Consider the following 26970-nt stretch of genomic DNA (forward strand, 5'->3'; position numbering starts at 1 on the left):
CGGCCTTGCGCTTCTTAGGGCCCATTGATGCTAAAGTGTTATTTGTATTCATTTTGGAATAAACCAAAAAGGGGAGGCTGGTGCCAAAGAAACCACCAGCCCCACAAAACACAGCTGCTGGCCTCCTCCCAAAAGCGGGCCGTGAAGCAGCAGTGATGCTGCCACACTAGGGAGGCCCAGTAACCACTGTGCGCAGGCTGAATCAGCCCAACTCGCCACCCCCGCGCCCGAGGATGGGGCCGCACGCTATCAACAGCGAGCCCAGTCTCTGGCCCGCTGCCCACCACACCAAACCAGGAGCGGCAACCGGCAAAATGCCGGCTCCGCTAAGGAGAAGCGGCTCCCGCCGCGTTGAAGAGCCTTCTCGCCGGACCAAGAACGAGGCCACAAAATGGTGGCCGCAACACGAGGCCGCCCAAAATGGCCGACGCATGCAGACACCCAGCCGAGTGTCTGCTTAGCTGACGAAGTCCGGGCGGAAAGGCCGATCCCGGGCCTGCACGCCCTTATATAGGGCCGGCAAGCCCCGCCCGGACACGTCAGCAATCAGGCCACCCTGGCCTGATTCTCAGCCGAAGTCTCGCACTCTCGCGAGACTTCGGCCGAGACTCAAAATGGCGGCTGCCAGGCGTCCGGTGTCGGCCCGACCCTCCTGCAAAAGGCGCCGGCGGATAAGTCCGCCGGTGCTATTCCAACTATTATTGTCTGCACCTACTTATTTCAAATTATTGATCCTCACTGTATAATGCATTCTAGAAAGGGAATTCTTTTGTATAATTGAACTGATATATTTACAGTATAGCACTCTCCTCAGTGGGGCTCCTTATGAGTAAGGTAACTCATAGAATTACTCTACTGCAAAGTTTCCCTGCAGCCCAAAGGAAAATGAGTTCTGCCAGGTAGTTTATGATTTTTTACAAGTTAAAGTGAATGGTAAAGAATATTTTATTCCTCAAAGAGCTGATAATTACCTTAGCTTACAAGGCTAATTATGTGGACTATTAGGAATAGTAGTTTAGGAATATTAGTTGTTTTTTATTTATTTATTTATTTATTATTTATTTATTTTGTCCAATACACAATGAGGGTTTTAGTGGGTATATATCTATATACACTATAGAGGAGATACTCATAGTAAAATATATCTAAGAAATAATAGAAAAGAAGATATAGTAATAGAACATATCAATGAAAGAGTAGAAGAAGAGATATAGGAATAGAAGAAAGGTATAGGAGATATAGGAGAGCAATAGGACAGGGGACGGAAGGCACTCTAGTGCACTTGTACTCGCCCCTTACTGACCTCTTAGGAATCTGGATAGGTCAACTGTAGATAATCTAAGGGTAAAGTATTGGGGTTTGGGGATGACACTAAGGGGTCCGGTAATGAGTTCCATGCTTCGACAACTCAGTTACTGAAGTCATATTTTTTACAGTCAAGTTTGGAGCGGTTAATATTAAGTTTAAATCTGTTGTGTGCTCTTGTGTTGTTGTGGTTGAAGCTGAAGTAGTCGCCCACAGGCAGGACGTTGCAGCATATGATCTTGTGGGCAATACTTAGATCTTGTTTAAGGCGTCTTAGTTCTAAACTTTCTAGGCCCAGGATTGAAAGTCTAGTCTCGTAGGGTATTCTATTTCGAGTGGTGGAGTGAAGGGCTCTTCTGGTGAAGTATCTTTGGACATTTTCAAGGGTGTTAATGTCTGAGATGCGATATGGGTTCCAAACAGATGAGCTGTTTGGCAAAAGTTTTGTAAGCTCTGGTAAGTAGTGTGAGATTGCCAGAGCAGAAGCTACGTAGGATTAGGTTTACAACTCTTGAAGCCTTCTTGGCTATATTGTTGCAGTGGACTTTGGCACTTAAATCTTTTGTTATTAGTATACCAAGGTCTTTAACCGAGTGGGGATTATCTGTGATAATTTGATTTGATTATTCAGTTCAAGAGAACATAGTATATAAAAGGAGAGTTCAAGAAAATAAGAGCTCTAAGAAGCAGTGTTCCCTCTAACGTGCAGGGGGTGCGCAGGCACACACAAAAACCAAGCACCGCGCAGGATTTTCAAACCCTGTGTGGTGGAGCCAGCGCCTTTTCTCCCTGCCTGACAGCTGATCTGCCCCTCCCAAGCAGTCAACTGGGGAGAAACCCCCGTGGGCTCTGGGCCCCACCCAGCTTCTCCAGCTCTGTCTGGGGACCACGCCCCGCACACCCCTTCTTCTTTCCGGCACCAAGCAGGATCCAGAGAGAGGTGCAGCAAGAGGCAGTCTCTCTTCCGGTAGGGGGTGCGACTACGTTGGCAGTGGCAGAGTCTGCCTCCCCGGCAAGCAAAGAGCCATTTTCTTCAGGGAGGGGCCGTCCTTCTCTGCCACCCTCCTCTCGGCGTCGGTCAATCGCCATCCAACATAAGGAGGAGGAAGAAGAAAAACAACCTCACACAGAGGGTAGCTGAGGAGGAACGATCCACGCTTTTGTAAGCTTTCCCTGCTGGATGGCAATTGACCATCTTCCTCCTCCTCCTCCTCCTCCTCCTCCTCCCTTCAGTATGAAAGCCCTGGACCATAGTGACATCTGGTGGCCCAGGATGCACCAGGAGATTGAGAGAAGGGTGGCAAGATGTGAGGCATATCAGCAATTCTGTCCTGCACTACCTTCAGCCCCGATCCAAAAGTGGGAGTCCTCTAGGGCACCATGGTCTAGGATCCACCTGGACTGGTCCTGTCCTGTCTACCTGCTGCTGTCCAGAGGATGGATTCAGTTGGCATTAATGCCTACCACCTCTTCCGAGGCTGTCATCAAGATTTTATAAAGACTGTTCACGACGCATGGGCTCCCTGACATTTTGGTGACAGATAATGGGCCCCAGTTGATGGCTGCACCATTCCAAATTTTCCTAGCCAGGCAGGGCATCTGCCATGCCACTGCGGCACTAGCTCACCTGCTAATGGCCTGGTTGAAAGGGCAGTTAAGTCAGTTTCCGAGGCTTTGGGTCACCTGGGGCATAGTAATTGGCATGATAGTATGTGCACAAACCTATTACCTCAACACACTACCTCATGCCAGACCACTAGTCTTGCAGAGCTGCTAACGGGCTGCCATCTCTGGACCCAACTGGGCCGTCTCCACCTCAACCGGAGTACCACACCTTCCTGAACGATGACTCAAGGAATTTGTTGTGGGGGACTCTATTTTTGCTCTTAATTTAGGACAGGCCAAAAGTGGCTGCTGGAACACGTGACTCAATTAACTGGACCCTGAATTTATAGGATCCAGCTATAGTGCCAGCACATCAACCAGTTAAGGTGATGAGTTCTCTTAAGCCTCCCCGGGAGTTTCCACCTGCTCCAGAGGCCTAGTCACCTGCCCCAAACCTCTGCCACTGCCAGTAGCCAAGACAGGCCCATCTGTACCATGCCAGCTGATTCAGAGACCCCATCACTGCCTTTGATCCTAAGTGAATTCTCGGCCAGGTCGCACAGAATTCCAGAGAACTGAAGACCTGCTCCTTTCTCATCAGCTGCTGGACCAGAACTGAGGTGATCAGGGCAAAGCAGACATCGGCCCGCATACCTCACCGACTATAAATGCACCATCTAGGAGATTAGAAGTGTAAAGACCTCAGATTTACGATGCTGCCAAAACCCAAGATGGACGTCGACCTGATTGGCTAAGGCATGAACAGCCGGCAAGCAGGAAAATGGAGCATCCTGATTGGTTGCCAGTCTGACATCTTGAATATAAAAGGAGCGGTCAGACGGCTCTCTTTCTCCTGTTGTTGCTTGTGATGCTGAAGTGAAATAAAGTGTGGTGCTGTTTGAAGAACCTCTTCTTGCCTCCATTTCTGTCAGCCAAGGTTTACCCCATACTAAACAGTTTCCTGGTTGTCTAGTAGTGTGGCATATGTGTATTTTCTACAGAATATACAATTCACATTCCAACTGTGGTATATGTATATTTCTACAGAATATACAATATACAAACACATATATATTAGGCACACACATATGCACATATATACTGTACTATACTGAGTCACCTCGAGAAGAGCGACATAAAAGTCTAATAAATAAATAACACACATACCTATATATGTGGATGTGTGAGTGAGTATGTTTAATATATATATGTATGTATATAAGTATAAAAAATTGACAGTGACTTGATGGTATGTAATCAAACAATCTTTTTAAAAATTATGAATCCACAATTACTATATCTACAGTGTAGATTGTAGTATAGGGTGTACCATTACCAGCAAAGACTTTAGATTTTATATATTTCCTTGGTCCTATCAAGTGGTTGTCCAGATATGTTCAAGTCAGATATAGTAGAATATTTGGAAATGAATGGGATTTTTTAAAATTGCACCATCAAGAATCAGATCAATCTGTATTCAGATACTTAGTGTGCAATTAAATGTGTGCAGCTGTGCAATATTGGATTTATATTCAGTAAAAATGTAAATTGTTCAGCAGCACAGCTTTCTGAGTGCATTTTTTTTACTATTTGTTCAAATTCATTGAGAATCTATGGTAATCCTGTTGCCTGCATTTTCCTTTTACTCCTGTGAAAAGCAATTTCCTAACCAGCTGCAGCTTTCCATTCTTTTACCAAGGTGGCACACTTTATATGCATGTTAAATTATTTTGAAATGGCATCTAAATTCTTCTGTTTGTCACAGTCACATTAAAAAGTTTACAACATCCCTGGTACCTCTTGAACTGGGGGTAACATCACCCAAGGTGTTGTTTAAATAAATCACAATATTCTTTGTCACAGAGGTTTGTTGCTCTGTTGGGGTGGGGGTTAGCGGTTGAGGAGTCAAAAGATATAAGATTATTGAATTTTACTATTTTTTCTTACTGAATAATATTATTTTAATTGCCCCTAGAATCTGGGTAGAGAGTATTTAAATATTGATGCCCTTGGACAGAATTATGAATGGATATCTTTAAAATATATGGTAGTCGTTTATCACAAAAATATGGCATATTAGGAGATATATTAGGCAAAAGTGTAGTTCAATAGCTTTGCTTGTTTTGTATTTTGTTGCTGGCTGTGAGTCTAGCTCTGGAATTTTTAATTACGAATTTTTCACTTTTTTGTATATTAAGTAACATCAGGATGCCTTTAACTACATGATGCCTTAACTACTACATCATGTAAAACTAGAATTTAAGCTTGGGAGATAGGGTTTAGTAAGTGTTGTGATTCAGTCTGAGGCTCCTCAGGGAACGGCTGGAAATCTGCCGGCTCCATGCTCAGAGGGGGAGGACAAGGAACAGGAGGAGGAGGAGGAGGACCAGGCAGACGGGGAAGAGGAATGCCAGGACGAAGAGGAGGGAGAACAGCCTGAGACCCCCGGTGGGGGGGAGCTCTCCCCTGCGAGTAGCCTGGAATCCTTAGATGAGAACGCACAAGCCATCATCGATATGAGGCAGAGAAGGGCCTCCCAACGAAGGGGACAATTAGCCAGGTATTTCCATCCCTAATAGGCAACAGCTGGGTTTGGGTGTGGTTCTCCTCAGAAAGGGTGAAAAGGCAGGCCCGCCCTTCCTGTATTGTGGAGAGTTATCTTTTGGGAGTTCTGTGACCTTGCTTCGATCCTTGGCATCTCTGATTCTGGTTTGTGGTCTCGAAGGCTGAAAACTTGGGGGAGGCGTGGGTTTTATTATCTACAGTGGTGTGTGTGCCAACAAGAAGCCTGTTGTATTGTCTGGCCGTCGTGACTCTTCTGTGAAGCCTCATAGCATTCCAGTTTGTAAGAACAGTTTTTGTTCTCTGTGTTTGTTTTCAAAGATATAAAGTGACTTTGCTTTTTACCAGCATGTCTGGCTGCTTTTTTCAGTTGGTGTTGAAGTCTGGGGGCACCCAGACAGAACAGTAAGGAACCAGTTATTCAAAGTTATAAAAATCCAGCCATTGTCCTAAAGCTGTTTTGTGAACAAAATCACTATATCATTCCATAATGTGGTTTATTCATTTGTGCAGAGCATTTTTTGTAAATGTAGTATTGTTTCAATAATGGCTCCCTAAATCAATTAATCCATTAATCAAGCATAGAAATTCGTGCCATGCACATATTCTTATGGCCTTTGGACTCTTCTCTCATCACATATCTGACACTTGAGGCCAAACCAACTACTCTCCTAGTCAAGATTCAGCACATGTTACAAAAATGTATGGGACAGTGGGGGGGAGATTCCTTCCTTCTTTCTTTCTTTCTTTCTTTCTTTCTTTCTTTCTTTCTTTCTTTCTTTCTTTCTTTCTTTCTTTCTATTTCTAGGCCTCCCTTCTCCTGAGACTCAGCGTGGCTTACAGCATAAATTACATATTTAACACAGAAATCAGAAGTAATCTAAAACAACCCAATCTTATAAAAAAAAACCTCTTAAAAACAATTTCCTCAACCAACACATCTCTCACACTAATTTGTCATACCAATCATCCAGTGAATGGCAGGGGCTGGAGTAAGATGACTAGTTCAACAGCCCCAGGCCTGTTAGCACAAATGTGTTTTCAAGTTCTTCTGAAAGGTCGGGAGAGTAGGAACCATATGGGGGAGTTGATTCCAGAGGGCGGGGCAACCACAGAGAAGGCCCTTCCCCTTTATTTTCGTGTGCGAACACTGGGGATGACAGTTAAGGTTCTAATGAGGAAGAAGTTGCTTCAGTTTGTTATTTTTATAAATTGCAGTATTGTATAAACAGATTTATCAAGGACAGGGATGAAAGAAAAAAAATCAGAGCATGTCCTGGAGGTAAATAAGCTAACAAGTGGCAGAAGAAAATATAATGGGAGAATGCAACCTGTTGAAAGTAAGGAATAAAATCAGGCCACTCTGCCACACCCTTATTCTTAATCCTTTCAATTTAATTTTTAACCAATTTAACCAAGAAACTCAAGGGACAACAGCATTCAAAGCTCAAAGCATTGTTTCCCTAAATAGTTTGCATGGCTGGTTAATGAGAAGAGATAGATAGAACATAGAATATAGAACATAGAATAAAAGTGGAAGAGACTTTGATGGTCTTCTAGTCCAAGCAGGAGACTCCATACTATTTCATATAAATGACTATTCAGTCTATTCTTGAAAGCCCTCAGTGATAGAGCACCCACAACTTCTGAAGGAAAGCTTTTCCATTGGTCGATTGCTCTCATCATCAGAAATTTCTCCTTAGTGTTCTAGGTTGATTAGCTCATTGATAAGTTGTCATCCATTGTTTGGCATCCTACCTTTTGGTGCTTTGGAAAATATACTGCTCAAAGAAATGAAGGAAACACTCAAATAACACATCCTAGATCTGAATGAATGAAATATTCTCATTGAATACTTTGTTCTGTACAAAGATAAATGTGCACAACAAAATGCGAAATTGATAGTCAATCAGTGTTGCTTCTTAAGTGGACAGTTTGATTTCACAGATGTTTTATTTACCTGGAGTTATATTGTGTTGTTTAAGTGTTCCCTTTATTTTTTTGAGCAGTGTAGTTTGACTTCCTGCCCTTTGCCGGAGCCCCATAAATATTTGAACACTGCTATCATGTATCCCGTTAGTCCTTCTTTTCATTTCCCCCCCCCATAATTTGAAGTGCAGCTAATTAACAGGTGTGTCTGTTTGAAACACTAATCTCACCTGACCCACTTATGTCTACTAATTAAAGAGGAACATTATGATATAGCGTTGAGTAGGAATGATGTAAACTGCTTCCATTTTATTAGGGGCTCGGGGAATATTTTTGAAAGTAGTTTTGAATGTTGCAGGAATATTTTTTTTTATTGTAATCTGTCCAATGGTGGGATGAACTGCCACAGCCGCTGCCACCACCAGGCAGGAACCCAGCCCTGTGACTGCTGGCAAAGGCAAAGGCACTCTGTTTAGTCCCACAGGGGAGCTTCCAGAAGGAAAAAATCTGGGACTAAATGGGGTGCCTTTGTCTTTGACGGCAGCCACAGGGCTAGGTTCTTGCACAGCAGCAGTCCCGGTGGCAATCCATCCTGCCCAGGAGGTACCAGTGGGAAGAAATCCTGCAGGAAGGATTTCTTCCCATTGGCAACTCCAGGGTGGGATGGATCACCGCCGCTGCCGCTGCACAGGATCCCAACCCTGTGGCTGCTGGCAAAGGCAAAGGCACCCCATTTAGTCCCAGATTTCTTCCTTTAAAAAAAAAATATTTTTATTATTTTCAAAGTAATAAGACATAACAAGACAGACAAACGTAAAATAGACAAAACATAACCCAAAACATGAAAAGGAACTACAATTGCTCCGCTCAGTATTGAAGTCATCTAATTTTTTTTCAATGTGGGTGGAAAAGTACAGTATCTGAGCGGCAGTCCCCTTGGGACTGGGCGGCATATGTATGTATGTATGTATGTATGTATGTATGTATGTATGTATGTATGTATGTATAAATAAATAAATAAATAAATAAATAAGAGAAAAATCCCTTCTTTTTTATTAAAAGAAATTAATAATTTAAATAAACAAATAAATAAATAAGAAAAAAAATCCCTTCTTTTTTATTAAAAGAAATTAATAATTTAAAAAAACCAAAATCCATTACTATTAAAACTAAAACAACCAGCAAAACCAAAAACATAACTATTAATAAAAACAGGTGAGGGCTGGGTTTTTTTTTCTCTGTTATTATTTAAGTGCTTTTACCATATGCTTTAAATCAAGAGTCACTTCTCTCTCTGTTTCTCTCTCTTTCCTGTCATTCCCTGCCTCAATCATTTTCTCATTTCTCTTTTTTTCTTCCCTTTTTTCTATCATTTCTCTCTATCTCTTCCTTCCACTCTTCTCTCTCTCTCTTGCTTTCTCTGTCTCTCTCTCTCTTGCTTTCTTCCTCTCTCTCACTCTCTTCCTTCCTCTCTCATCTCTCTCTTTCTCTCTCTCTTTCTCTCTCTCCCCCTCTTGCTCTCTCTCTCTTTTTCTCACTTTCTCTCTCTTGTTTTCTTTCCCTCTCTCTTGCTTTCTCTCTCTCTTTCTCTCTTGTTCTCTCTCTCTTGCTATCTCTTTCTCTCCCCCCTTTCTCTCTCTCTCTCTCTTTCTCACTTTCTCTCTATCTTGCTGTCTGTTGCTCTCACTCTCTCTCGTTCTCTCTCCGTTCTTCTCACAGCGGAGGCTGGCGAAGGTGATTTTCAATGTCGGGGGCACGCGGGTGGTTGCGCGCGCTCCCCATCCCCCTGCCAGCCTGCCCGGAACATTCAAAATAAGAAAAGCCTTCGCCGGCGAAGGTTTTTCTTATTTTGAATGTTCCGAGCAGGCTGGCAGGGGGATAGGGAGCGTGCGCAACCGCCTGCGTGCCCCGACATTGAATATCACCTTCACCAGCCTTCGCTGTGAGAACACCTGCCCCGCCTCTCCTGCAACCCCCTTGCTGAGAGTCCGGGACGAAAGTTCTCTCAGCAAAGGGACTGTGAGACGGGCAGGGCGTGCGTTCCTGGTGCGGGAGGAGCTGTGCCCAAAAGCAGGAGGCAGCGGAGGAGCAGAGGGGGCAGATCAGGCGGGCAGGGGGCAGCGCCGAAAGGCCGAGGGGGTCGGAGGCACCCTGGGGAGGCAGGGGCGGCCGCGGTTCCCTTCCCTTCTACTGCCAGCGCCTCCCCCCACCCCCGTGGGCCAGCAGGTGCAGGGGTATCATGTGCCCATGAAAAAGGGTGCACGGGGGGTATTTTGGGGTGCGCGCTTGCTCACGCGCGCAGCTTACGGGGAACGCTGCTTCTGTCTTGTGTCTCTTGTAGTAAAATATATTGGACAAGCATTAGATAGATGATAGATGTATAAATAGATAGAAAGATGATAGATAGATAGATAGATAGATAGATAGATAGATAGATAGATAGATAGATAGATAGATAGATAGATAGATAGACAGACTATTATGGAAAGAAGATAGGTGAAAGAAGAAACAAATGAAGATGGCTACAAATGGAAGTAATTTATTTTTTAGACAACATAGTAACCACCTAAGATAAAAGACCCATTACACATAGTAACCAAATAGGAGCTGCAAAATCAAAATAGGCATTAGATGGCTACAAGAAGAGTTTTCATAATGTCTTTATTGATTGTTTGTAGCCTAAACCTTGTTGCCCCAATTAGAGTGTTTCTTTATTATTTAAGGATAAAATAGGCTGTCAGTAAAGTTAGGAAGATACAACCCTGTGGTGCAGCCCAGTTTAAGATGGATTAAAACATCCATCTTAAAATTGCTCCAATTTTACCTAACTGCTTGGTATTTGTTATACCAGGAAAGAGATCATCCACTTATATAGGCTAAAAGACCAGTTTCATTCTTTTAATATGTGGAAGTAGCCAATGTTTTTCTCTATCTCTCAAGTAGATATGAATAAATTACTTTCAGCATTCCAGCATAACTAAGGAAATGACAATTTCACCATCATTTTTAAAGGGTTATTTTCTAAAGGTTTTGCCTTTTTTCCCAGTCAGAACTTTTGGCACCACCTTCATCTGTTTCTCTGCAGGGCCATTGTATGGTGAATGCCATGCTATTTTTAAATAACCACTGATAGACTTTTAATTTGAATAGAGACTTACAAACAGAGGTGTAGAAAAAAATTGTTATTTGTAGAAGAGGAAATTAATATCATTCCAAAATGAAGCATTACTTTGCAGGAGAGGCGGAGTAACGACACGGACACAAGAGCTGGATTTAACTGGGTCATTTTTATTAAATTAAATTAGCATAATTTATTCAAATAAATTAGCATAAATTAGCACAAATTTGCATAACAAACTATGACCCAAACAATGGACCTGCAGGGTCAAACAATTGCTTCCGGGGCGGAAAAGTTACGTCACATAAACTTCCTGGGCAACTTATGGGCGTAGCTCGATGCTAGTCCAGGTGAGGGACCCCTCCCTCACCTGAGACCCTGCCATGCCTTGCATGAGGGGGGTCACGCCGGCTAACCCCTAACAGGGGACTTAAAGGTGCGTGACCAAAAGACAGGTTCCCCCCAACTGCTCAGGTCGCTTCCACCACAAGCTTGGAGAGAACCTGTCAATCATCCCCAAAGATGCCCAAGGGAGAACACCAGTTGCTAGACCACCACCCAGTTTTCCGCCCCTAACCTGCCTACCCAAATGACCAAAGGTAAGCCAATCAGCCTAATAAATGCAAGCACCCCCTAACCGCACATCCATCATCCCAGTGTGGAATGGGTGAAAAAACGGCCCTGCGAACAGGCAGAGCCGCAAAAAATTCCCATTCGGCCCCCCTAGGGGCGACCCACCTTAGCACACTGTAAAATAGGGAGGGCGGGCGGGTGTCTGCTCGTGGCGATGGTCCGGGCGAACAGGCAGAGACCCGGGCCTGCTCGCCCTTAAATAGGGCGAGCAGGCCCCACCCGCACCAATCGGCAGCCGGGCCTCTGCAGGCCCAACTCTCGGGCGAAGTCTCGCGTTGCGAGACTTCGCCCGAGAACAAAGATGGCGGCCGCCATGGGGTCCGGTGTTTTCCCGGCCCCTCCCGCAAACGCCGCCGGCGGGTAAGTCCGCCGGCGCTATTGCAGGAGAGGCGGAGTAACGACACGGACACAAGAGCTGGATTTAACTGGGTCATTTTTATTAAATTAAATTAGCATAAATTATTCAAATAAATTAGCATAAATTAGCACAAATTTGCATAACAAACTATGACCCAAACAATGGACCTGCAGGGTCAAACAATTGCTTCCGGGGCGGAAAAGTTACGTCACATGAACTTCCTGGGCAGCTTATGGGCGTAGCTCGATGCTAGTCCAGGTGAGGGACCCCTCCCTCACCTGAGACCCTGCCATGCCTTACATGAGGGGAGTCACGCCGGCTAACCCCTAACAGGGGACTTAAAGGTGCGTGACCCAAAGACAGGTTCCCCCCAACTGCTCAGGTCGCTTCCACCACAAGCTTGGAGAGAACCTGTCAATCATCCCCAAAGATGCCCAAGGGAGAACACCAGTTGCTAGACCACCACCCAGTTTTCCGCCCCTAACCTGCCTACCCAAATGACCAAAGATAAGCCAATCAGCCTAATAAATGCAAGCACCCCCTAACCGCACATCCATCATCCCAGTGTGGAATGGGTGAAAAAACGGCCCTGCGAACAGGCAGAGCCGCAAAAAATTCCCATTCGGCCCCCCTAGGGGCGACCCACCTTAGCACACTGTAAAATAGGGAGGGCGGGCGGGTGTCTGCTCGTGGTGATGGTCCGGGCGAACAGGCAGAGACCCGGGCCTGCTCGCCCTTAAATAGGGCGAGCAGGCCCCGCCCGCACCAATCGGCAGCCGGGCCTCTGCAGGCCCAACTCTCGGGCGAAGTCTCGCGTCGCGAGACTTCGCCCGAGAACAAAGATGGCAGCCGCCATGGGGTCCGGTGTCTTCCTGGCCCCTCCCGCAAACGTCGCCGGCGGGTAAGTCCGCCGGCGCTATTGCAGGAGAGGCGGAGTAACGACACGGACACAAGAGCTGGATTTAACTGGGTCATTTTTATTAAATTAAATTAGCATAAATTATTCAAATAAATTAGCATAAATTAGCACAAATTTGCATAACAAACTATGACCCAAACAATGGACCTGCAGGGTCAAACAATTGCTTCCGGGGTGGAAAAGTTACATCACATGAACTTCCTGGGCAACTTATGGGCGTAGCTCGATGCTAGTCCAGGTGAGGGACCCTTCCCTCACCTGAGACCCTGCCATGCCTTACATGAGGGGGGTCACGCCGGCTAACCCCTAACAGGGAACTTAAAGGTGCGTGACCCAAAGACAGGTTCCCCCCAACTGCTCAGGTCGCTTCCACCACAAGCTTGGAGAGAACCTGTCAATCATCCCCAAAGATGCCCAAGGGAGAACACCAGTTGCTAGACCACCACCCAGTTTTCCACCCCTAACCTGCCACGGAGCAGGGGTCAGATCTCTATCTTGGCCGACCGACTACCCCCTCTAGCTGCGCCAGCTCACGCAGAGACCGCTGCAGGTCCTGTAAGAAAATGGCGTTCCCCTGTTCTGACAGGTGAACGCCATCGGCCCGGGAAAGCCACGGCCGATCTACAGTGATGAGGGGATGGGCAACTACAACCCCACCTGAGTCCCTGACTACCCTTCCCAGGGCCTTATTGCCTCTACACCTGACCCGGTGAATGGCCCTAAGGGAAATGGCGACCCACAAAGATCCCCGAGAGGATCGAAGACCGCACCACATGCATGGCGGGCCACACAGTGTGAAGCCACTGCAGGCTTCCGCAAGCCTGGCAGGTCCCCTACCGACCCCCAAGCAGTACCGGTCCTTGCCCGAAGAGCAAGACCAGCGACCGGGGCACAGCAATGGGATGCCGCCCACCCAGCACCGCCTGGGCGCAGCAATGGGATGCCGCCCTCCCAGTACCACCTGGGTGCAGCAATGGAATGCCGCCCTCCCAGTACCACCTGGGTGCAGCAATGGAATGCCGCTCTCCCAGGACCACCTGGGCGCAGCAATGGGATGCCGCCCTCCCAGTACCACCTGGGCGCAGCAATGGAATGCCGCCCTCCCAGGACCACCTGGGCGCAGCAATGGGATGCCGCCCTCCCAGCCATAGCGGTAGAAACACCCGTACCACCGCACACCCCTCCTCCCCAACCAGGCAACAATGACCCAGCTGCCGCGACGGCAGGGTCCCACTCCCCGGCGGTACCTTGTTGCTGAGTGGTCGGTGGAGCACAGTGACCCCAAAGCAACACCATCGGTCGCGTCCTGGCGGGGTTGAATAGAAGGGGACCAAAGGGAGCCCTAGCCTAAGATCTTACCCCGGACCCTCAACTGGCCGTTCGTACCCTAAAACAGGCCATCGACCGCCGGCAGTCAGCATCCCCGAATCCTCTGTATCGAGAACACCGTCACCGCACTAGAGGCGGCGCCACTACGGAACGAGCGTTCCCCAAGCGGCGGGATCCACGCTTGGCCTGGCCAAACCCTGTACTCCAGAAGCCACCCGACTAAGGCAATGAGACGGAAGGCCGAAAGGACCTAGCAACCTGCGATAAGGCCCTGGCCCAGCCTTCCCGCATGTTCACCATGCAGAAGTCACCATAAATCAACAAACCAGCCCCCGCTTTAGACAAAAGGCGAGGCCGGCCAACCTGGGCCTCAAAGTCCTAACTGAAAGGCCACACTGCCTATGCTGGACACAAATATGGCCAGGTACACAACTGGGGCAGGCCAGCTATAGGGGTAACCCGTATCCTGAACTCCCCGAACTCTGCACCTGTCTGCTGCTAAGCCCCCAGAGTGCCAGGCACCACAGAGAGGGTCGTAGCCCAGCAGACCTTTACAATCCAACGCTTGTGACCCCTCCCAGGTTCCAAAGGTGGTCTGGGAATGCCTCTGGCGACTCTCGGGCCCACGGGGCCAGGGTCCGAAACCTGGACAACTGACCACGGGACAAGGCATCAGCGACCCCGTTATCCAACCCGGGGACATGCCTGGCCAAAAACAACGTGTTTAGGGACAAGGACCTGTGCACAAAATGGCAGACAAGCCGCATGACCCTGTCGCTCTTAGAGGACAGGGCGTTCACCACATGGACAACCGCTAGGTTGTCGCACCAAAAATGCACAGTCTTGTCCCTAAACTGCTCCCCCCAAAGCTCTAAGGCCACTATCAAGGGGAAGAGCTCTAAGAAAGTCAGGTCCTTAACCAGAGAAGAGGCACTCCATTCCGGAGGCCACGCCGACCAGCACCACTGGTCACCTAACACTACCCCAAAACCGCAAGTCCCCGCAGCATCAGAGCAGAGCTGCAACTCAGCTTCCAAAAGAAGCTCGTGCCTCCAAAAAGACAGGCCATTAAACTTGTCCAGGAACTCCCGCCACACGCGGAGGTCAGCCCTGACCCCCACGCAGAGGCGGGTACGATGATGGGGCAAACGTAGCCCCTTCATCGCATTGTACAATCTCCTTGAAAAAGCCCTGCCCGGGACCACCACCCGACAGGCGAAATTGAGTATCCCCGCTAGTTCCTGGAGCTGCTGGAGAGTGACCTTCCCGCAACCAAGAACCTCATCGAGCTTTCCTTTAATTTTAAGTAACTTATCGAGGGGCAATCTAGAAGATTGCTCCTCTGAGTCCAATTCAATACCGAGGAAGGTAATCTTGGTGGCGGGGCCTTCGGTCTTCTCAGAGGCTAAAGGCACCCCTAGCTGAGCACAAAGGGCTTCGAAGTCCTGTATTAGAGCAAAACATTGCTCCGAACGCGCAGGCCCCGCCAACAAGAAATAATCAAGGTAGTGAACGACCGAACCCAGACCACTGTGCCTCCTGAGCGCCCATTTCAAGAAGGTACTGAAACTCTCAAAAAGAGAGCACGAGACAGAACAACCCATGGGTAAAGCTCTGTCCACGTAATAACCTCCCTCAAAATGGAAGCCCAACAGCTCAAAGTCGTCTGGGTGTATGGGGAGGAGCCGGAATGCCGACTTAATGTCGCATTTACCCATAAGGGCTCCCACCCCACACTTCCTAACCATAGCCACGGCAGCATCGAAGGACGCGTACCGGACTGAACAAAGCTCGTCAGGAATGTAGTCATTCACTGACTCACCTTTTGGAAAAGACAAATGGTGAATCAACCTAAATTCACCACTCGCCTTTTTGGGGACAACACCTAAGGGAGACACCCTAAGATTCGGGAAGGGCGGCTCCGGGAAGGGCCCAAGGACCCTGCCCTCGGCCACCTCCTTCCGAAGCTTGTCTCTAACAATGTCTTCATGTCCAACAACCGACCTGAGGTTGTCGGACATGAAGGCCTTCCTAACCCCCACGTAAGGGATCCTAAATCCCTTAGAGAAACCTTGCAAGAGAGCAGCCGCTCTCGAGCGAGGGTGGTAGTCCTTTAACCAACCCTCAAGCACCTGTAAATTAATTGGGCTGGGCCCCTTTACCCCCAGCTGGTGGGGGAGGCTTTGGTGGACCCCCACCCTTCTTTTCCACCCCTTTCTTGGGGCGGGGGCACACGGAAGAGGCATGGTTCCCCCCACAGTTACCGCACACATGCTTAAACCTGCAAAAGGGACGAAAACACGCCCCCTTTGCGGCAAACTCATGGCATGCCTGGGAAACCCCCTTTCCCACTCCCCCCGCAGCCGCCTTGGCTGGCGTGGAAGACACGGGCTCCTCTTCCATGAAGTGACCGCTGTCGGTCCTGTCACAACCCTCCTTGCCAGACATATAAGTAGCCTGGAACCACAGGTCCGGGACCATCTTATCCCAGGGCAAGGAGCGGTCATGGGCTATGCGCATCCGAAACCCCTTATCGTAATGCCTCCAAATGGTGCCACCATACTCAAAGTGAGCCCTGGCAATCAAATCAATATATTTAAGCAGAGCAGCAGCCCTAACCGGCTGCCTCTGAATCACTACAGATGCGAAGGTCAAAAAAGCGTACAGCCACGAGCTGAAACACTTTGTGACCTTCGTTTTCTTCACCTTTTCCCCAGGCACGACATCTTTGTCCTGCTTGGGGACCTCCCTATTTAAGAGGTAGAAGAGTTCCACATATTCCCCTCGCCAAATTGCTTCCTTCACTGACGGGTGGAGGTGGTACCCTAAGGGTGTAGCAGGCAGCCCACAAGGGATGGCCCCAGGCTTGATGCTGGCGAAGGGGTCCCACATGGTGGAGACCCCCGCTCCCAGCACTCCTAGCCCCGGTGGATACACCAAAGGGGGCGGGGGCATAATAGCAGGAGCTGGAGGGATCCAACCCCCCACCCCTGCCCCAGGTGGGAAAGCTACCCCCGGCGCTACTGCCGGCAGGGCCGATGGGGACCAAACCTGACCACATGTGCCTGAAGCAGACCCCACAAAACTAGTGCCACTCCCCAGTGCAGGCGGGCTAAACCCCGGACCCTACACGGGAAGGAGCGATGTATTGGCTAAGTGTGGTGCAACCTCACCTGCCCCATATGGGGTGGATGACATCCACGGAGGGCCCATCCGAGGGGAGCCCTGGAAAGCTGACCTCTGCCCCGACTGGTCCATCTGCCGGTTTGGGCCATCTGCCCGGTCTGGTCCATCTGCCCGGTCTGGTCCATCTGCCCGGCCTGGGCTGCTTCTTCTTCTGGGTCCCTTCCCCAGGCCGCCGATGCAGCAAGCGGGAGTCCGTCCGGGCCCGCTCCAGACTGCCAGTGCTCTAGGTCATCTAGCCTCTCCAGGACCCTGGCCCAAGAGAGAGACGGAGAAACCTCGAGTTGAGGGGCTGTGGGCATAAACCCTACCACCCCCTCTGACGGGACCACCCCAAGGGGCCCCTCCATGCCTGCCCGAGCCCGGGCAGAAGGCCTCAAAGCCCTCCTAGGCCGCGCCACCGGTCGGGCCGGGGGGGGGGGGGGCGAGCTTGCCTCTTCTTTGGGGCCATACCCTTATTGGTTGTAGAAATACCTGAATAATCCAGGCCTCAAGGGCCCGTGTTGGGAAGCAAGGCCGGCACTACACAGCAGGCCTCACCAGGGGCGACCCCTTGGCAGGCCAATCCAAACCCCCCCCCCCAGCAGTGGCAGCAAGGCCTCACTGCCCACCGCGTTATCAAAAGGGCCAGAAGGAACTGGCCCACCTTAAGAAAGCCCTTGTGTGGCGCCACTCCCTAGAGGGGAAAACCAAACCGGACCCCCCCAAGGGACACCCCCCATGCCCCCGATCCCAGGGGCAACCGGAGAGTCAAACTGGGGCGGAGCCCAGCCGATGCTGGCTCCGCAAGTGAAAGAACGGCTCCTGCCACCCAAATCGCTGTCCGAAAAAGGCCTTCTCGCCGGCACCACGCAAGCCACAAAATGGCAGCCGCAACACGAGGCCGCCTCCAAAATGGCCGCCACGAGCAGAACTGACAAGCGTCTGCTCGTGGCGATGGTCCGGGCGAACAGGCAGAGCCCCGGTCCTGCTCGCCCTTAAATAGGGCAAGCAGGCCCCGCCCGGACCAATTGGCAGCCGGGCCTCTGCAGGCCCAACTCTCGGGCGAAGTCTCGCGTCGCGAGACTTTGCCCGAGAACAAAGATGGCGGCCGCCATGGGGTCCGGTGTCTTCCCGGCCCCTCCCGCAAACGCCGCCGGCGGGTAAGTCCGCCGGCGCTATTCTAAAAAAAAGAAATAGAACTAAAGCTAAATAAGGAAGCCACTAATAAAATCAATTGTCTGTTGAAAGGAATCTATGCAGTATATTTACCATTATCTTAAGGCAATTAAATAATGTAAAACAAGTTTTCTGTTAAATGTTTTATTAAAGTTGTTAAAATAATGTGATTAATGACTATTTCCTTTAAAGAAAGCAAGATAAAGCAGAAGAAAAACACAATGTTTTACATATATGTAAGCAGTAAAGGGCAGCCATTCGCGGCTCTACTGGAATGCTTGAGAGGGGGAGGGGGTGGGAGCAAGGGCAGGCAGAGGCGGGGGTACTCTGCCTGCCCTTGCCCCCACCCCCTCCCCCTTCAGTTTCCTGTGCATGTGCAAAACCTTCAGTTTCCTGTGCATGCACAGAATCATGTCAGAAGCCGTTCTGCCTGGGAGCTACCAGCAGGAAGAAATCCTGCAGGAAGAAAAGGATTTCTTCCCGCTGGCAGCTCCCAGGTGGGATGAACTGCCACAGCCGCTGCCACCACCAGGCAGGAACCCAGCCCTGTGACTGCTGGCAAAGGCAAAGGCACTCTGTTTAGTCCCACAGGGGAGCTTCCAGAAGGAAAAAATCTGGGACTAAATGGGGTGCCTTTGTCTTTGACGGCAGCCACAGGGCTAGGTTCTTGCACAGCAGCAGTCCCGGTGGCAATCCATCCTGCCCAGGAGGTACCAGTGGGAAGAAATCCTGCAGGAAGGATTTCTTCCCATTGGCAACTCCAGGGTGGGATGGATCACCGCCGCTGCCGCTGCACAGGATCCCAACCCTGTGGCTGCTGGCAAAGGCAAAGGCACCCCATTTAGTCCCAGATTTCTTCCTTAAAAAAAAAAATATTTTTATTATTTTCAAAGTAATAAGACATAACAAGACAGACAAACGTAAAATAGACAAAACATAACCCAAAACATGAAAAGGAGCTACAATTGCTCCGCTCAGTATTGAAGTCATCTTAATACAGAAAAGAAAAGTTGATTACAGTTTAGATCAATTTAGAGAAGTAAACATTTATTTATTTATTTATTTATTATTTATTAAACATCTTTATAATATTTCTTTATGTAATCTATTCTATATCTAATACCTTTAACTGTTAAACTCTGTACATCAACATCATTAAACATTTCTTTTATTCCACCAACAATAAACCTTTTGCCAAGTTTTATAAAATTCTGTTTCCACTTGCTTATTCAACCGCCTCGTCCTCATATCTAATTCTGCGCATTCCATAATCTTACTAAGAACCTCTTCGCCCTCGGGGATTTCCATATCTTTCCATTTTTGTGCAAAAACAATCCTTGCAGCTACTAGAATATGAATTATTAAATAGTATATTTCTTTTTTATCATTTGTAATACCTAATTTAAAAAATCTGGAGTCTTCTTAATTTCTTGTTGTGTTATTTCTCTTAGCTATCTTTCCACCTTGTTCCAATAAATCTTTGCTTTCGGACACGTCCACCATAAATGAAAGTATGTACCAATTTCTTTTTTACATTTCCAACAATTAGGGGATGTATTTGGAAACATCTTTGAGATTCTATTTGGTGGCAAATGCCATCTATAGAACATCTTTATTTGATTTTCTTTAAAAGAAACTTATTTAGTTATCTTCCAGTTATATATCCAGACCTTTTCCCATGTATCTATATCTATTTCTTTTCCTATATTTTTACACCAACTTATCATATTATTTTTTAATATCCAATCTATCGTCCCATAGTTAATCAAGTATTTATATACCTTCCCATCCAATTTTCCTTGATCTTTGATTAATATTTTCCCTAGGATATTATTATCTTTCTGAAATATGTATGTTCTTACATCTTTTTGAAATCTTGATTTGATCTGCGCATACTGCCACCAGTTGGTTACTAGCCCTGCCTATTGTAGCTCTTGTCTCAGTTTTAGTTTCATCTCCATACTTCCAGATTTTACCTTCTTGTAATAAATTTGGGGGGCATATAGCTTCTATTGGGGAGATCCATTCTGGCATTACTAAGAAATGGTTTTCCTTATTGTATTCCATTCATTTAATAAGGCCTTTCTGATTGTATGTCTTTTAAAATAGGAATGTTGTTTATACTTATCATACCAAATAAAAGCATGCCATCCTAACATTAAATCGTGTCCTTCAATTTTAATAGTCTTCTATTTTCCAGAGTTAACCATTCTTTTATCCAAGATAAAGCTGCTGCTTGGTAATATAACTTCCAGTTTGGAAGGGCGAGCCCGCCCCTCATCTTCAAATCTTCTAAATCACTTTGTTTTATTCTTGTTTTTTTCCCTTGCCATATAAATTTTGTTGTGATCTTTGTCAATTCTTTAAAAAAAAATTATCCCTGGTTAATTGGAATTACCTGAAATATAAACAGTACTTTGGGAAGAATATTCATTTTTATTGTAGAAATTCTTCCAGGTAGTGTTAATTGTAAATTATTCCATATTTCTAAATCTTTTTTAATTTGACCTAACAGTTTCTCATGGTTATCATTCTTTAATGATATAGTTTTAGCTGTTATCCAAATACCTAAACATTTTACTTTCTTTGTTATTTTCATACTTGTCAACTTTTCTAATTGATTTTTCTGTAAATCTGTCATATTTTTTGTTAATAATTGAGTCTTTTTCTTATTAATGTTCAGACCTGCCACTTTTCCATAATCTTTTATTAATTCTATTAATTTTAATATAGATGTCAAGGGGTCTTCTATTATGAAAACTACGTCATCAGCAAATGTCTGAGCTTTATAAGATTCTTTTTTAATCTCTAGTTCTTTAATGTCACTGTTGGCTCTTATTTTTATTAACAATGTTTCTAGTTAGAATAAATAATAATGGTGAAATTGGGCAACCCTGTCTAACTCCTCTAAATATTTCTAATCTTTCTGTTTGTTCATTATTTAAGATAATTTTGGCTGATTGATTTGAGTATATAGCGTCGATGATATTAAAGAATTTTGTACTGACATTCATCTTATTTAATTGCATTTTCATGAAAGTCCAATTAACGTTATCAAATGCTTTTTTAGCATCTAAAAATACTAATGCCATTTGTTTTTCAGGATGTTGTTCATAATATTCCAATGTATTTATAATTGTCCTTAAATTGTTTTTAATTTGTCTACCTGGGAGGAATCCATTTTGTCTTCATGAATTATATTATTCATAATATTTTAAAATCTAATTACGTATATGGAAATAAAAAATTTATAATCTATGTTCAGTAATGATATTGGTCTATAATTTTGGATTTTTTTCTTCTCCGTTCCTGATTTATGTATCAATGTTATTAAAGCTTCTGACCAGGATCTGGGTAATTTTCTCTCTGCTATTATCTTGTTAAAAATCTCTATTATGTTTGAAGTGAGTATACTATTATTTAGTTTATAAAATTCAGCGGATATAGCATCTGGACCTTTAGTTTTGTTATTTTTCTGATTTTTAAGTAGTTCTTGTAATTCAAGCATTGTAAATGGAGCATTAAGCTTTTGTCGTTGATCCTCTGTTAATATTGGTAAGTCTATAGACCTTAAGAAATTAAAAATCTTATCTTCTTTTATTTCTTCTTTTTGGTATAAATTCTTATAAAATTCTAAGACTATTTCCTTCTTTTCATCTGCTCTATGTCTTATTATACCTTTATTATCTACTAATTTCTTTATTGTTTTAGTTTCTCTGTCTTTTCTCAACTTATAAGCTAACCATTTTCCCGGCTTATTTGCATGTTCAAAATGTTCCTGTTTAGCTCTTTTTATTTTTGCAGCTATTTCTTCTTGTTCTATCAAGTTTATCTTATATTTTATTAATTCCCTTTTCCTTTTAAGTTTATTATCTGTTGTGATTCAGCCTGAGGCTGCTCAGGGACCAGCTGCGTCTCTGCTGGCTCCATGCCCGGAGGAGCAGGACAGCGAAGAGGAGGGGGATGAGCTGTCGGATGGGGGAGAGGACAGTCAGGAATGGAGAACAGCATGAGAGCCCCGGGGGGGGGCCTCTCCCCAGCCAGTAGCTTGGAATCATTAGGTGATGAAGCACAAGCCGTCATTGACATGCGACAGAGACGTTCAGATCAAAGAAAGGAGAAATTAAAGAAGTATTATCAGCACTGAATTAGGAACAGCTGGGCTTGGGTGTGGTCCTCCTTAGCAGGGTTTAAAAGGCAGGCAAGCCCTTGAAGCCATGTGGAGTGTTATCAGTTGGAGTTATGGTGACCTGCTTTGTTCTTGACGTCTCTGTTCCTGGCTTGTGGCCCAGCAGTTTGGAAGACTTGTGGGAGGTGTAGGTCTGCTATCTACAGCCTTGTCTTGGCAGCAAGAATCCTGTATTGCTGCATGGACTTTTGCCTTCGTGGATATATTTGAAGATACAGCGTTTTCCTGTTTGTAAGGATATTTTCTGTTACCTGTGTTTTTCTTGAATTTTATAAACTGCCTTTGCCTTTTACCGGTGTGTCTGGCTTCTCTTTTTGGGTTGGTCTTGGCTTCCAGAGTGACCCAGACAGAACATTATCATATGCGTTACACTGTAATTCTAATTCTAATTATTTCAATTCTTTCTCTAATTGTTGGTATTGTTTCTTTTTTTCTTTTTTTTTGCTGTATAAGAGATTGTCAATCCCCGGATATATGCCTTTGTTGTGTCCCACAGAATTTGTGGCATTGTCTCCTTATTCTTATTTATACTAAAAAATATTTCCAGTTCTTTTTCAATCCATTCAATATATTGGGGGTCTCGCAAAATATTTCTATTCATTCGCCAAACGTTTAATTTTTTCTTTCCTTTCCAGTAAATTACTAATGGGTTATGATCTGCCCAGCTATTTGAATGTCTGTAATAAATTCAGACGTAAGGGCTGGGGCCCAAGCCATATCTATCCTGGTCCATATTTTATGGGGATTCGAATAAAAAGTATATTGTTTGTTTCGTGGGTGGCGTTCACGCCAAATATCTTTTAACAATAATTCTGAGCTCATTTCCCAGAAAGTTGTTGGCAAAATTGTTTTCTTTTTTTCCCTTTCCTTTTACCTGAATGGTCCATTTGACTATTTGAAATTGCATTGAAATCACCCACAATTATCATATTTTCAATTGATAGTTCAATTATTTTATCGTGTAATTCCTTGTACAATTGTTTTTGATTATCATTTGGTGCATAAATAGATATAATGACGAGAGGTTTTGGTTCTATTTTTAATTGTACTATTAAAATTCTACCTTCTTGATCACTATATAATTGTTTTGTTTCTATTGTATCTTCTATATACATTGCTATTCCACTTTTCTTTTGATTCGCTAAGATTATGTGTATATTTCCTAATTTTGAATTACATAATAATTTTCTATTCAATTTTTTAATGTGCACTTCTTGTAAAATGTTTATCTGCACTCTTTGTTTTTTGAGTTTTGCAAATATTTGGTTTCTTTTTCTTGGATTATTTAAACTATTTACATTTACTGAATTTTTTTTTATGTCTGATGACATCTCTATTTATAGTATATCTTGGTTTCTTTAGGTTCTCACAGTCTGCTGCTTAATACCAGTTCTTGTTGTGTCTGTGTTTGTTTTCTCCTGGCACCTTGTGTTTCCTCCCTCTCTTTGCCGGTTGCCTCCTGCTCCTCTTCTTTATCCTTAATTTCTTTACGTGGTTGTTCGGACCTGTTCAGACCACTTTCTTCATAAAACACCCTAGCTTCATCAAGGTTCTCCAACTTTATTCTGGCACTTTGCCAATATAGGGAGAGCCCTTCAGGAATAAGCCAACGGAAAGTTATGTTTTTTTAATTAATATTCTAGTAAAGAAATAATATTCCCTCCGGCTTTCCCTCACTCTTTTTGAAACTTGTTTTAATATTATAATATCTTTTCCTTTATAGTTCAGGCTTTCATTTCTTGTTTAAAATATCATCTCTGATTGTCTTCCTGATGAACTTAACATGCACCTCCCGTGATAAATTGTGCTTTCTGGTGTAGCTAGTTTGAACTCTGTAAATTTTATCAATTTCTTTTATCAGGTCTTGAGGGTCCATTTGTAAGATCTCTCCTATTATTTCTGCCATTTTTGAACTTAAATCTTCATCTTTTTCTTCAATTACATTTTGAAATCTCAGTCTGTGTGAGGCACATTGTAACTCTAAGTGAGTTATTGCTTCATCAAATCCTCTATTGATTATGCTACTATGTTCTTCAAAGTCATCAATTTTCTGTTCTACTTTCTCCATCTTCTCTTCCACTGTTTTCATTTGTTGTTCATTATCTTTTAAAGCTTGTTGTATAACTTCTATCTTTCCATCCATTACCTTCATGCTTTCTTTTACATCTCCCACTTCAACTATTAAATCTCCCATTTCTACTTTTAAGTCTCCCATTTCTGTTTTTATATCTTCATGATGTTTTCTTGCTTCTTCTCTATTTGTTTCCATGGAAATTTGAGTCTTCTGCATGAAGTCTTGAATAACTGCCAAGGAATCTTGGATAGTCTGGAGAGAGAGAGTCCCAGATTTCTTCCTTCTGGCAGCTCCTCTCCAGGACTAAATGGAGCACCTTTGCTAGCAGCCATGGGGCTCAAGCAGGCAGAGCACCAGGCACATCTCCTGCTGAGTCAGCACAAGAGGCAGCTTGGAGAGGTGGCCACCGCCCACCATGCCCACCTGCCAGGCCTGCCCTGGAGCATTTCTTCTGCTGGCAGCCACCTCTCTGAGCTGCTTCTTGTACTGGCTTAGCAGGAGACGTGCCTGGTGCTCTGCCTGCTCAAGTCACCCCGGTCCCACTCTGGCTGCGGTGGAGCAGCAGGTGCGTCTCCTAGCCAGCTAGCTCGACAAGCAGCTCAGAGAGGTGGCAGCTGCCCACCCACCAGGCCTGCCCTGTAGCATTATTTCCTGCTGGCGGCTCTGGGCTGGAATTGACAGCTGCCGCTGCCGCTGCCACCTCCACAGAGACCAGCAGAAAAATATCTTCCAGGGCGGGCCTGGCAGGTAGGTATGGTGGGCAGTGGCCACCTCTCCAAGCTTCTTCTTGCACTGGGTCAGCAAGGAGACATGCCTGGTGCTCTGTCTGCTTGAACCACCCCGGTCCCACTTTAGCTGTGGTGGGACAGCTGGCACATCTCCTAGCTGAGCCAGCGTTGAGCCAGGAAACATGCCGGGTGGCTTGAGTCTCCTCTCTAAATGGCCCCAGCGTCAGCAGTGGCAGAGGTGCCCCACACCCGCCGAATAAGCACTGTGCTCCCTCGCCCCACCTAGTGGTGGGTGCTGTTGCTGCAGGCTGGGCAGGTGAGATTTGGCTTCTGCACATGCGCAGAAGCCAAATCTCATGTACACAGTGCATGCACAGCATGTGCACAGCACGTGACAATGGAAATGTTCCACGCCATCCGGTCAAAAGCCCACCTCTGTATGTAAGCCAGAGTTATAAGTCAAAGCTAACAAGCAAGAAGCAGCAAATATAAAAGCAAATATAATACTTGAATAGGCCTATAAAAGGTTGTATTTTGAAGTCTGTAATGTCCTTTAAATTTTTTCTAATGCAATTCATTTTGTATAAATGTCTCTTGTGTATCTAAATGGATACTTCAATCATCCATGCACTTATCCTGGAGTACTACAGTGACTGAGGAGTTCATAACAGGCCTACCCTCTTTATCCTGGTCTAACATTGTCACGATGGAAGTCCCATTTATTTCAATGACACTTAGAGATTATCTTCAAAATCAGCATAATCATACAGAAATAACTCTTAAACTACTTCAGGTTCAGGAGACTTCTTTCTCTCGCCTTTCTTTCTCTCTCTCTCTCTCTCTCTCTCTCACACACACACACACACACATACACATAGATAACACATATGCCAATAGCCCTACAGCCAAATTTAAAGATCCTTGTTATTTCTTTACTGATTCACAAATCAAACACAAACAGACATGGAAAATGTCATAAGTAAAATAAAATTTAGAAAGAAATCTTTGAAATGTGCTTCTTAAGGCCTCCAGTTCAAACCATGTTGATGGAATTATACCTACAATCCAGTCTAAAGCTATTGTTGATGGCTCTGTTTTCTTTCCTAATTAATTCTTATTTAGAATTAATTCTAATTCTTTCCAAATCCAATAAATATATTGGATTTTATGAACAGTATTATGAATAATATTGAAATATCATAACCATGCACAGGTATTTAACAAATCTTTCAAGGCACTTTAGGTACACCTCAGCCAAGCACTTTGCTTATCTTGACATTTTTTTGTTAATGCTTACTCTATTTTAAGTTTTCCCCATAAATCACCAATTACTGGGATATCAAATTTCATAGACCTTTCAAAACAGGGATGAGAAATTATGTTGATTTAAAATTCCTCCTTAAAAAACTAAGAAAGCAAATTATGTTTAAAAAGTAAAATAAACTATCCAATACAATTTTTTAAACCTTTAAAACAAACCAATGTAACCTTAAAGATTGTTTTTAACTGATTAATAATACTGCTTTTAAAAATACCAATCTATCTGATCAACTTAAATGCTGACAATGTCTCTAAGACGTAAGTTGTTTGTTTTTTTGTTTTGTATCGATAGAACCTAAAATGGTGTTGTATCTGTTCTCTTAGGCACATGTGTTGTTTTCATGCTGCTTACATTGCAGAAAATGTTTTAGATAAGTACTATCACTTAAGATGCCTTAGGTTCAGGATGTCCTGAATTTCAGTTAGGTGGCTCTGGATTATACTGTATGTATATCATGAGTCTTTATGAAGAAATGGGGCAACTATCAAAATTCAGGCAGAAAATTGTGTCTGATTAACAATGCATGTAAATTATTGCATCTATTAATCATTCATATGAT

The sequence above is a fragment of the Erythrolamprus reginae genome, chromosome 4, assembly GCF_031021105.1.
Source record: "Erythrolamprus reginae isolate rEryReg1 chromosome 4, rEryReg1.hap1, whole genome shotgun sequence".
NCBI lineage: Eukaryota > Metazoa > Chordata > Lepidosauria > Squamata > Dipsadidae > Erythrolamprus > Erythrolamprus reginae.